Source organism: Fukomys damarensis, unplaced genomic scaffold (genome assembly GCF_012274545.1).
Source record: "Fukomys damarensis isolate Sample0158 unplaced genomic scaffold, DMR_v1.0_HiC HiC_scaffold_33, whole genome shotgun sequence".
Lineage (NCBI taxonomy): Eukaryota > Metazoa > Chordata > Mammalia > Rodentia > Bathyergidae > Fukomys > Fukomys damarensis.
In genome coordinates, this window is record NW_022900945.1 from 54,845,111 (window position 1) to 54,856,737 (window position 11,627).

An 11,627-nucleotide genomic window follows, 5' to 3' on the forward strand; every position below is an offset into this window, starting at 1 on the left:
GTGGGGAGGGGGCCGGCGATTCACGCACACCTGGCCGGGCTCGGTACCTCTGCGGGGCCTGGGCTGCGCGTGCAGCTCGGGGATGCGGCTCAAACCCGAGCCTGAGCCCGCGAAATAGCGTCAGACCTGAGGACCCGGTGAGGCAGACGGAAATGGCCCTGCACCGTTGTCAGAGCGCGAGCGGTGTGGATTCCCTCCCGTGGATCACGCCCAGCGCTAGGTTTTGGCCAGTTTCCCACGTACAGACTGCTATTTGTGTGAAAACAAGCAGCGGAGGTGTATACGGTGCTAGGGTGAAAGCAGTGTGTGTGCAAATACAGGTAGCAGTGTACACCTAGAGGATCTTCGCAGCTCCTGGGCTTTGTCGCCGAGGTCTGGCTGCCGGCCTGGTTGTTCTGTAGTGAGGCTGCTTACCGGTCGAGCCGAGCACAGCGGATGTGTCTTCAAGTCCCCAAGGGGGAGACTGGGCTATCTGCGGGGTCTCCCCGGGTACAGGGCTGCGCTGCTCTTCCAAAAGGTCTGGAAGGCGCCCTCTGCAGCAGCAGCAAGGACGAGGCCCACCTGGCCTCTCACCGCCTGTCCCCAGTATACAGCTCCTTTCAAGGGCAGCGCAGGTCCTGGCAACCTAGCCAGCAGGAGACAGACAGCCCAGTTAAGGATGGTCAGCTCGGTGGCCAGGGAGGTGAATTGGGTAGAAAGGATGAAGTGAAGAGATATTTACAGGCAGGGGATGTAGCTAAGTGCTAGAGTGCTTGCCTAGCACGCTCCAGGCCCTGGTGCAATCCCCACCATCGCAGAGAGGGATTTGTGTGCGTACACAGAGTTCTATAGGGTGGGAGCTTAATTAATCTACAGGAGAGCCATGAAATAGGGGTGTTTAGATAAAAGAGAAAGACAGGCCTAGACGATCTCAGTGAGAAGTCCAGGCAATAGTCCTTCCACGGTCCAAAGGACTATTGCTGTGCCGGCGGAGAAACAAGCCAGGTGGCATGGGCTAGCCACGCACTTGCAGGGTACTAACCAGCTACACTGTCTGAGCCCGAGGACAACAGCGGAAGTGAGGGCCATGTCCTGATCCCTGTGTAGTATGGAGAACAGAGCGCTTGGCACCTGCTGCAGAGGGCGCCTTCCAGGCCCAGATGGAGAAGCAGTGCAGCCCTGTACCCCAGAGACCCCCCAAAGCAGCCCACTCTCCATTCTGTAGCAGGTCACCCCTCGCTCGGTCTGATTTCCGCATTGCTCAGTTTCTTCTGCTGTTTGTCTTTCTCTCTCTCTCTGCCTCCTTGGCTCTTTCACTATTCTGTATTATGTGGCCACAAAGAAGGAGAAACAGCTGGATCCCCAGAGGAGCAGATATAATACAAATTCTCCCGATAGCTGCAGAGACCATGGGTGACCCCCATGCTGATCTCATCCGATGCTGATCCCTACATGGACATGACATAAAATTTTATTTTCATATAAAAATCTAAGTACAGCTTTGAAATTTTGTTTCTTTTCAGTCCGTTGGCTGCTGCCTCTTTGGCTGCTGGTAGACTCTATTCGTTTCTCTCAGGGGCATTTCTTCTTCATTAGGACACTCAGAGCCTCGGACTCTGCCTTAGAATAACCCTCCCTGTCCCCTGTTGCCCTCTCTGGAGAGGGCAAAGTCTTTTCTGGTGCAGAGGGAACTAGACAGCCACCCTGCACACAGGGAGGTCGGAGGCTGCACCTCCAGGGTCAGTGGCGCAGAGTACTCCCTATGCAATGGGGAGTCTGGGAGGGTGCCGCAGGGAGTGATGATGCTCTGGGGGGCCGGTGGCTGCTCCCTGGCCCGCAGCAGGGTAGAAGAATAGGGACCCAACTCTCCAGAGCAGGCCCTGGGGAGACAGGGGGAACCTTCCCAGCAAACTGTGGAAGTTTTGGCTCTCCCTGGGGTCGGGAGCACCCCCTGGAGATCTTGCTACTGAAGGAAGGACTGACCCACACCATCCCAAGCCCCAAGGGAGAGAGAGGGCTTGGGGTTCAGGCTGGGTGGGAGAAAGGAAGGTCTAGAGTCTGGGGTCTGTGTTCCTGTGTGGACTGGAATAAAGGAGTCAACCAAACGCCACCGCTGCTCGGGGCACCGGGACCATTTGGTAGGGGTGGACTGAGGGAAAGGGCTTCATGTGGAGGCACAGGGTCGGACTAGGGCTCAGCTCCACTCTCCAGGCCCATAGAGGTGACCAGGACCCATGCCCTGCAGGCCCCAAACTGTGGGAGCCCGAGCAGCCCCTCCCTTGACCCCCAGATGCACAGGACCTCCTTTTCTAGCCAGATCTGGATTCTTAGGGCCTGTGACTCCGGACCTGATCCAGCCCCTCTCCCCCGTCCCCCTTCACCCTCATCTGGTCTTTGCTTCACAGCTTTTCTGCCTGCATTCGTCTCCGTTTTCAGGTCTCTATCTCTCCATCACACCCCCTCCCCCTTTGTTAATGCAGGGGCTTCACACTGAGCCCCTCCCCTCTTCCCAGAATAACACTGAGTAAAATGAGATAAAACCCACCGCCTGTAGGTTTTTTTCCTGTCCTATTCAGCCCCCTCCTCCAGGGCTCCAACCCCCTCTTATAATGTCAGATAATTGCTGGTGTGCAGCTCCGAGGAGCCAGAGCTGATACCGGGAAGGAGAGGGGGAGAGATAAATAATCATCTGCCTCCATTCAGCGTATATAGGTTACCTGATTTGCATATATGCTAATAATGCTATAATTACCCTGCTGTTCTGGCCTGTGATCAAGTTCTATAAATACATAGGATAGCGAAGCGAGGCCTAGCAACACCACCCCCGAAATCACCGCGCATATGTATGTATCTGTGTTCATTTCTGTGGCCCCGAGTCTCAGCCGTTCTTTGTTACCACGCACGGAGGCTGCTGTTCCGCCTTTCCCCTGCCCCTCCTGCGTTTTGAGGCAATTCCGAGGGAGGACGAGGAATGCTGGGTTATATTAAACACTTAGTATTCGTTTCATTGTCGGTGCTACGGCTACTTTTAGGAAGATCAAAGATTTCACAGAATCAGTGAGTCTGTTATCAGCACCCGAATGTTCCTGCCCCACAGGCTCCTGCTGGGGTTAGGAAGCCCCCGGCCCGGCTTGGCCGGTTGAGACGGCTCTGAAAGTGGTAGCTTCAGGAGAGGAAGTGGAATCACCTCGCCCAAATCTGCCCTTGCTGCTGCCGCCGCCGAGGCCGCCCAGCCGAGCGAGCCATCGCCTGAGCAAACCCGGGGCTAGACACACAGGGAGTGCAGATTTTCGGGCGATGGTGGTAAAAGTGGGGAGGAGGCTTGGAGGAACATAAAAGACGCCATCCACAGCTGTCTGCTTTTAATTATAATTATCCCCTCGTGCTTCCTTTCCGGCTAATGAGGGGGGAATTTAAATTCTCGCCCCCTTCTCCCCCTCCCTCCTTTCCCTGGCACTGAGGGGTGGGGTGAGCTCGGGGTCCTCCTCCCCTTCCTCCCCTATCCCCTGGTTACTGGGAGAGAGGCAGACTCCAGAGGGTAGTGACGGTATGAAGAGATTTGTAGGGACAAAAGAAGGACAGGTTTGGATTGCTGGACACGTCCCAGAGTTGGAGAGAGCCCCCCATTCCCCTGGCACCCCTCCCATGAACCCCCCAGCTCCCTAGACAAGGAACTCAATGTCTCCCGGCCGGTGAGAAAGGAGCTAGTGGGAGCCAAGGTCTCGGGGGAGGGGAGGGAGAGGTGGGGAGCTGGGGTGCAAAATTAGTCTCAAAGGGTCTTTATTTCTGAGCTACTGAAGCAGATGTAATCAAGGGAGAGCAAAATAATCATAATGGGAGGGGTGGGGAAGGGCGGCTGGGCCGGAGTGGGGGCACTGGGCCCGGGAGGGGCGGAGAGTTGGGGGGCTGGGAACTCGAAGGGAGGGACTACTGCCCCCTCGCCCCTCTGGGGTCTCCCCACTCTCAGATGGGGACAGGGCCCGTGTCGATCTGACCTCAGCCCTCGGAATCCTCCTTGGGAGCGCGGGGAGGCTGGGCCGGAGGTGGCTGGGAAGGCCCCCGGGAGGGAGCCAGCACTGGGCCGGAGGGGCGGAGAGTTGGGGGGCTGGGAACTCGAAGGGAGGGACTACTGCCCCCTCGCCCCTCTGGGGTCTCCCCACTCTCAGATGGGGACAGGGCCCGTGTCGATCTGACCTCAGCCCTCGGAATCCTCCTTGGGAGCGCGGGGAGGCTGGGCCGGAGGTGGCTGGGAAGGCCCCCGGGAGGGAGCCCCTGCCCCGCGGAGGGAGGCAGTGCGGAGAGGGCGCCGAAAGCCCTGGGGGAGGGTGAGAGAGGAGAGCGGCCGAGACTCAAGTGGCCTCCAGGTCTGTGGGACAAAAGTTGGAGGAGATTTGTGTATGGGAGCAGAGGGGAGGGGTCGTGGGGAAGGGGGGCTTTGACAATGAACTTGAGACAAACTTCATTAACATGCAGGCCTGCTGTCTGTCACGTCCAGCCCGGGCCGAGTTCCCATGCAGGCCGGGAAGAGTGGGAGGGAGAGACAGGGAGGGGCCTAGGGTGGGGTGAGAGAGAGAAAAGAGACCAGACATTGTACCGCTCAGGGCCCCAGCTTCCACCGAATATCGGGACCCCAGCCCTGGAAACCGGCCCTGAATCTGAATCGCACCGTCCTGCGATGATTCATCTCCTCTCTGAGCCCGTGGTCCCACCCCTCTCGTCTAGACCTCCAGAGCTGGCCACCCCCGCTCTCGGCCGCGTTCTCCTTCCCCACTCGTCCGGGTTTCAGTGCATTCAGCTGACCGGGTTAGGGGGCTGGAGGACAGGACATCCCAAACCTCCCCTTGGCGAACCAAGCCCCTCCGTGAGTCCTGTCAGCTCCTCCCGGCCTCCTCACCCCCAGCAAGTCACCACTCCCAAGTTTAAAGCGAAGCCAACTGAGGAGCCCGGGACGGGGACAGGGCCGCTTCTGTCACGCCTTCCCCTGCTCTCCTTCTGGACGGGGGAGGGACGAGGTGACTTGGAAGAACAATAGCGCCGGAGCCCCTTCTTCCAGCCTCGGGTTAGAAAAGGCGGCAGGGGAGGTGGGGAGCAGGGAAGGTGACAAAGACCACTTCCCCGCAGGCGCCTGGGAGGGGCCGCAGCGGTGGGCTGGGATTTTGGCGGTGCCCACGTCTCCAGATAGGGCAGCACCCCCTTTATGCTGCCTTTCCAGGGAGAGCAGCAAGAGAAAGAAAGAGAGAGAGAGGCAAATGAAATTCCTGACTGGATAGACAGATGCTACGTCACGAGCTGCATCCTCCACTCCACAAGAGGCCCGGAGCTGGGGGAGACGGGCAGTCCGGCCGCAGCAGGGCCCGCTGCTGCGCCTCTCCGCAGGAGCCTGGTAAGTGGCCACGGGGGCCCGGAGAGGACCCCAGCCCCCTCGGAGGCCTGAGCTGGGGGTGGGAAGGGGTCCCTTAAAGGGCGTCAGAGCACCGTCGCCCTCCCACTTTGCTGCTGGCTGATGGAGGCTGGTGCAGTAATCACGGAAAGAAAGGGCCGTGGAGATGCCCGGCCTGACAGGGGTGAAGCCGGCTTGCTGAGGAGGAGCTGGCCACAGCAGAGCATCACCTCCTGCGGCCGGGCCTGGGCAGGTACCCATGAGCAGTGGCCCTGCCCACCCGCTGGCCGCGCAGGGCGCCTGGCCCCTCCTTCCCCGGCCTCTGCCAGCCCAGACAGCTCACTAAGTTTGTCAGTGAGATTGGAGGGGGAGCTTTGGGGTCACAGTGCTACTGACCCTGTTAATCCGCCCCTCCCTTCTCTCCACCAGACTGGGCCAACATCTTAATGCTGGTCCCAGAGCAGAGGCAGGAAGAGAGGTTGTGATGGAGGTGGAAGGGAAGAGAACACTGCTTCTAGGTTGGGGCTTCTGATCTTTCCTCCCTCCCACTCCTGTTCCTTTCTGCCCCAGACTCTGTAGGATTTAGGGGAGGAAAAAATCTGAAGGACCCACCTTTCCAAGAAGGTAGAAGGCAGAATTGAGAAAAAAAAATCCAAAAAGATGTTACAGAGATTCAGATGAAATTCATTCCCCCTCTCCCCACCCCTTTCCTTAGGCGGGAGGAGGCCCGATAGCTTCCAGGAAAGCAAGGGCTTTTGCAGATGTGTGGCCTCAGCCCCATGGGAAAATGGAGGTATTTAGTCTTTTTGGTGCGGTTTTCAGAAGGGTCAGGGAGAGAAGGAAGGTGGGCTTCTGCGGAGAGCTCTATAGGGTAGTGCAGGTCGGAACAGAGCCCCCGCTCCTGGTGCCCCGCAGGCCAAGGTGCCCATGTGCTCTGTGCACTGGGGCTGTGGCATCATCACTGCGTCCCCAGGGCATGGCAGTGCCCATGTGGGTGGTGGGGAGCGGTCAGTGAAGAGAGGTGTAGCCGCCCCGCAGATGCGTGAATGGCCACAATTTGCATGGAAGAAGGAAGTGCCCCTTGTCCTGGTGCCTGTTTTCTGGCTTGTCAGATAAGGTGTGAGGCAGGGACAGGCGGCCCCTCTGTGACAGGAAGCTGAGGGTAGTTTCAGGCTGAGGCATCTCTGTGAGCTGGTGGGCTAGCAGAGCTTTGGCTGGAGTCAAGGGAGTATCTGAAAAGTTAGGGGACTCAGAGCACCCCTCCTAGAAAGCAGGCTTGGACTTGAGGCTTACTCCTGCTCCCAGCACACACCCCTTTTCCGATCCCCCCTGCAATTAGTAGCCTACTTTCTTGACTTAAAAAGAATTACTTGTGGAATTGAATTGGAGGTAAAAGAATCCATCAGCTTGCTCCAACACACACACACTTACACACACTCTCACACTCACACACACACACACACACACACACTCACACACCATCCCGGTATTGCATTTTAGGAGCTCTGTTGCCCATGCCCATCATTCCCCAAACCCTAATTTAACCTGAAAGCAAAGTACTGGGAAGACTACAAAGGATGGACTGAGTTCTGTGCCCAACATTAGAATAATAAAAAATAACTGATTTGTATTCATACCTTTTGTGTTTGTGAAAAGGGAGGAGAAAATTGATAGCTACTGATGTCTTTATGGACCCCAAGAGGTGTACACACTCAGATAGGTGACAGATAGACAGGTAATGACGGGAGGGCTGGGAGCTGCAGAGACCACAGACAGAGACTCCTTCACGTGCAGTCAGTAGTGTCACCCACCGGATCAGGCACACGAGACCCCACCCTCACCCAGACCCTGGGTCTAGAGTGGCAGCAGTCAGGGAGGTGGCAGTGCCCACTGGGTGGGAACTACCAGCATCTCTAAGTGAAGACGGATTTCCACCCGGGCTCAGCTCAAAGCCCCTGGACCTGAAGGCTCTGGATAGCGGCGGTTGTGAGAACAAGGCCAAGGCAGGGTCAGAGTCACCCAGAGAAGTTGCAGGGCAGGGGCTCTGCCCAGCCTGAGGGTCCAGGCTCTTCTCTCTCAGCCTCCAGGGGACGCCCTGGAGCCTGGCAAAGGATGAGGAGAAGCCAGACAGGCAGGACCTGGGTGCAGCGCTTGGGAGGCCTTGAAGGAGCTGGGCTGCGGGGGAAGAGCCACCCAAGGGCTGACCTTTGTGTTGTTGTCCTCACAGGCAGCTGGGAAGGAGCAGCCTCATCTGTTCCTCGTATCCTCAGCGTCGTCGACGTCGGTGGCTACCTTTGGCTGTGGGGTATTTATTTTCTTCCTTCTTGTTTGTGGTCCTGGTGGGGTTGGGGAGGGAAAAGGTGGCTGGCATTATCCCGTTTTCTCCTGCTCCTCACCTCCCCACCCACTGCCCCCATCTGTCTCTTCTGCAGCGAGCCGAGCCCTGTGTAGTTGGTGACAATGGAACAGAACATGGTAGCTTGGGAAGGGAAGGCTACCCTGGTCAATCCTGTTACAGAAAGGAACGGCGGGGGGGTCTGGGGACTCTCCTCTCCCCGCAGACTCCTGAGGGCAGGGGGAGGCCAGTGGAGCTGGGGGAGGTGGTTGGCTGTGTGGGTGACAGGTGAGCAAAGACAGCCATGATGTTAGAGATGAATGGGCCCAAAGTCCCTGTGAGCAGGAGTGTGTGCCGGCACCCGGCCAGCCGCGCGTACCTGTGTCAGGAGGGCGGGGCCACTGCCGAGTACACGCGGGCTCGCCCTGCCTTTGTCGGATTGAGTTTGGGTGTGTGTGCATATGCACACGCATGGCACCCTTGCACACTCATGCTTGTGCCCCTTATGGAGGCCTTTTGATGCGGGTAAGGGGTCTTGCAGAGAGGACCAGTCTGCAGGCACCAGCTTACCCTCTCCACCTCCACACCCTGTTCTCACTGCCCGGTGTGGTGGGGGCGCGGTGACATGGGAGCAGGCAGGGAGGTGGTGTGGACAGCCAGGGCCCTCCACCCAAGGATAAAGGCTCTGAGGGAAAGAATGGTGGGCCCTGGACAGAACCCCTCCTCAGTTTCCCGTGCTCTCTAGCCTCATCTGCATGCAGATATACATATAAATATATATATATCTACATTCACACAGCCTCACTGTATTTTTTACTGCCACTTCCCACTTTTATTTGTCCCAGTCCCATAGACAATGCAAATATTCTACAGCAAAAGAATAATGTATGGTAATGTTCATGATAATGATGCATTCATAAGACAGAAATAAATATCTGCACCTAGCTGCTCTCAGAAGCAGCTTTCATCTGTGTCTTTAAGGCAAATTAATCTGGTAATTGAAGCAAAGAGAAAATATGCTTTTTATTGAATTACTTGAATATTTCAAGAGCGTGGTTTAATGCCAAAATGTGTTTTGGGACCCAGATTATAAAGATCTGCCCCAAGCTCTGTCCGGGGTGCATGATTCTGGCCACATTTTCTGCTCTATGTCTCCGGGGTCCCCTTCGGGCAGAGACAGTAGGGTGGGCAGCTCAGGGTGCGGGGGGGGGCACAGGGATTGGGGCACTCTCCCCAGAGCCCCCCAGAACTTCCCTGGAAGAGCTAGGGGTGAGGTCCATGGGCCACCACTCTGAGGGATCCCTGGCGAGCTATGCCACGTGCTGCGGCCAAGGCCTTCCCAGAAAAACCGAGGCTGGCCTGGCGGCTGATCCCGCAGCAGGGCGCCCACTTCGCTCAGGCTCTTGTCCTCCTTTGGGACTGCCCTGCTGCTTAGTGGTCTTCCCTACTCGGAGGAAGTGCGGGGCGGCCATAACACAGCACCCACGGACACGATGCCCCAGCCCCTCCCACCCTATCTGCAAGTCCCACCGAAGGCACAGCTGCTCAACACCCGCTCCCCACCACAAAGCCCACAATCACAGCACACAGGCCTGCAAGACTGTCACTTCCTGCCCCCACCGTGTCTGTCTCCGCATTTTCTGCCCAGTTTGTCATCCTTGTTTCCTCTGGGACAAAGAATACGTCAGAAATTGTCCCTGACCTCAAGAGCTGTCTCAGTTACCACCCTCCAGGTAGTTTCTTGTCTGAAAAGGGGAAAAACGTGGCTTGGCACGCCAACCAGTTCCAACCCCCTGAAGTGCCCAGTTCTCCGGGGCTTTTCTGGCTTCTGTCCCTGTCTCCGGACAGGCCAGAGCAGTGGGAACTGAGTTGCCCAGCAAACCCAGTCAAAATCACAGGGAAATGTACTTCACAGGAAGCTGAACAGAGTGGGGTTCCACGTGGATGGAGCCTGGAAGTGTAGGCTGCCCGCTTCCCTGCGTGTGTGTGAGGAGGGTGGGCTCTCCCTAACCTGGACCTTCTGTCAGACTGATCACCTCTCAGCGCTGGGACCACAGTGAAAGGCAGAAGTGTCTCGTGCTTTATCTAGCTGCGTGGGGGAATTTTGATATATGTATTTTGAGAAGTCTGCTAAATACACCCATTTCTCTCTTGACATTAGTTTTTAAGGAATTCCAATTAAGTCTGAATCTGGTGAGGGAGTCTCCACTAGGAAAAAACCAAAACAACTTTGTGTCCTGTCCTCTTCCCTCTGGACAATAATACAGCAATGGCAGAAAGCTTGGCCTTGTAGTGCTGGAGAGGGGAAGCAGAGAAGAAGGGCTGATCACTGCTTTAAGGAGGGCGGAAGGGAGATACTTGTGGGGAAAGTTGCTGGTGTGTCTGGAGAGGTGCAGGCCCAATTTGGAATGCTGGAAGGTGGCTACTACTCAGTTTGCTGAAAAATCTTTGAGGAGGCTGTCTGCCTGCTTGGAGAGAAAAGGCTGGAGTGCCCATGTTTCTCTGGTATACAAGGTGCATTTGGAGAATGCATTGGCAGCATGCTGGCTGGCAGGTCTGTCTGTGAGTGTCTAGGGAGGCTTCTCTTTTTTTTGGCACCTGTCCTGGAGGAACAGGGTCCTCCTATGTATTCTGAACTGCAAGGGCACCTGGGAGGGGACACTCTATCCCTACCTGTCTCCTCTCCTCTCCGCTGGCCTGTGTGCCCCTGTTCTAGGGTGTCTGTGAAGTGTTGGCACTGCCAAAGCCTTCCCCTTGGGTAAGGGCCTGGAGACCCTGTGGAGCCCGAGAACACCCTGAGCTGGGGCACCCTGTGCCCTTTCTAGCAGGGAGCCTCAAGGGCCCTGGGCTTTCTCCCCACTCAGACTGAGCCCACCATCCCCAGGAGCAGTGGTTATTCGGTGTTCCGTCCTTGAGGGGCACACCTGGTTAAGCCACTGCCTTTTCGCTTGGCTCTGATCAGGGTGGGCAGCATTCCAGCTTGGCTTTGTCCTGGGGTGGGCACACACACAGACAAAACCACCTGAGCAGGCCTGAGGATCCACAGTGGTCGCCTGGAGTGCACCCACTCTCAGAACCACCTAACTTCAAAGACCCAAGGTCACAGAAACGACCTGCATTAACCCCGCCCACAGGCTCCTGACGTAGGAGCCTTAGTCTCTTAGGGGAGAGGAAGGATGGGGTGTCTGCGCCCTGGCGGGGCAGCAGCTCCGAGGAGCCCAGGGATTGCGCTCTAGATCCTCCTCCAGCAGCCTGAATCTGCAATCTGCTGCTAGCTGCCATGTGCCACCCAAGGCTGAGACAGTACTCGATTTAGACTTCACTGGCCTGCAGAGGTGAACCAGGAATGCTCTGCTGAGCCAGGTGGGAGGCAGGACTGGGGAGTCGGACCGAGGGAGCCTTGAGGAGGAGTCCCAGACTGCCAGAATCTGCCCCACTGTTTTGAGCTGAAAACTAGAGGTTCCTCTTCATTCCAAAGGTCAGGAGCGAGTTTGGGAAGAACCAGAGAAAGTCTAAAGACATCCTGACGGGAGGAGGGAGGAGAGGTAGAACCTCCGGTTATCTGGTTCTTTCTGAGCGGATTTCACACGATCGCGATAGCTTCTCTAGCTTTGCGCCGCGTCCCGCAGCAATACACCTAGGGCCGGAGTGGAAAATGCGTGTCCAGGAGCGTCGGTGGAGATCAGAACCACAAATAGCAACACGCCATCTGTGCCCGCGGGTCTCGGGCGGGCGGCAGCCAGCGGCTAAGGAACGGCGCACACTCGTAGTAGCCCCTCCCCACCCCCAGCACGCCCTTCTGGCGGGGCGGGGTACCCCAATTGTGAGGTGGGGCCCGGCCCGGGAAGGGGGAGGGCGGGGCCGACTGGGGACCGAGGCAGTGACGTCAGGCGAGGAAGAGCCAATCAGAGGCTGGCCTGGGGAGGGGGGGCG

General features: G+C 57.3%; 2 long non-coding RNA genes across 10 annotated transcripts in view; one reads left to right on the forward strand and one right to left on the reverse strand.

The window, feature by feature from the left end:
* Window positions 1-572: 572 nt before the first annotated feature.
* LOC104875995 lies at window positions 573-11,399 on the reverse strand. Of its 3 annotated transcripts, none has more exons than XR_004515110.1 (3): window positions 11,332-11,399; window positions 7,565-7,695; window positions 573-625 (listed from the first exon to the last, which is right to left on the reverse strand). It is a non-coding gene; the product is annotated as an uncharacterized LOC104875995 (long non-coding RNA). The 3 variants fall into 3 exon arrangements; XR_784225.2 differs by lacking the exon at window positions 11,332-11,399 and adding an exon at window positions 11,247-11,324; XR_004515111.1 differs by lacking the exon at window positions 11,332-11,399 and adding an exon at window positions 10,619-10,677.
* The window catches only part of LOC104875994, a 24,269-nt gene continuing 16,966 nt past the window's right edge, over window positions 4,325-11,627 (forward strand). Inside the window, exons 1-4 of one of the 7 annotated variants that reach the window (XR_002026027.2) lie at window positions 4,516-5,038; window positions 5,192-5,362; window positions 7,587-7,664; window positions 7,792-11,172. This is a non-coding gene — a long non-coding RNA (uncharacterized LOC104875994). Of the gene's footprint in view, window positions 4,344-4,515; window positions 5,061-5,191; window positions 5,363-7,586; window positions 7,665-7,791; window positions 11,173-11,627 lie in introns of those variants that run through there. The other 6 variants (XR_002026026.2, XR_004515106.1, XR_004515105.1 and 3 more) reach the window with 6 other exon arrangements.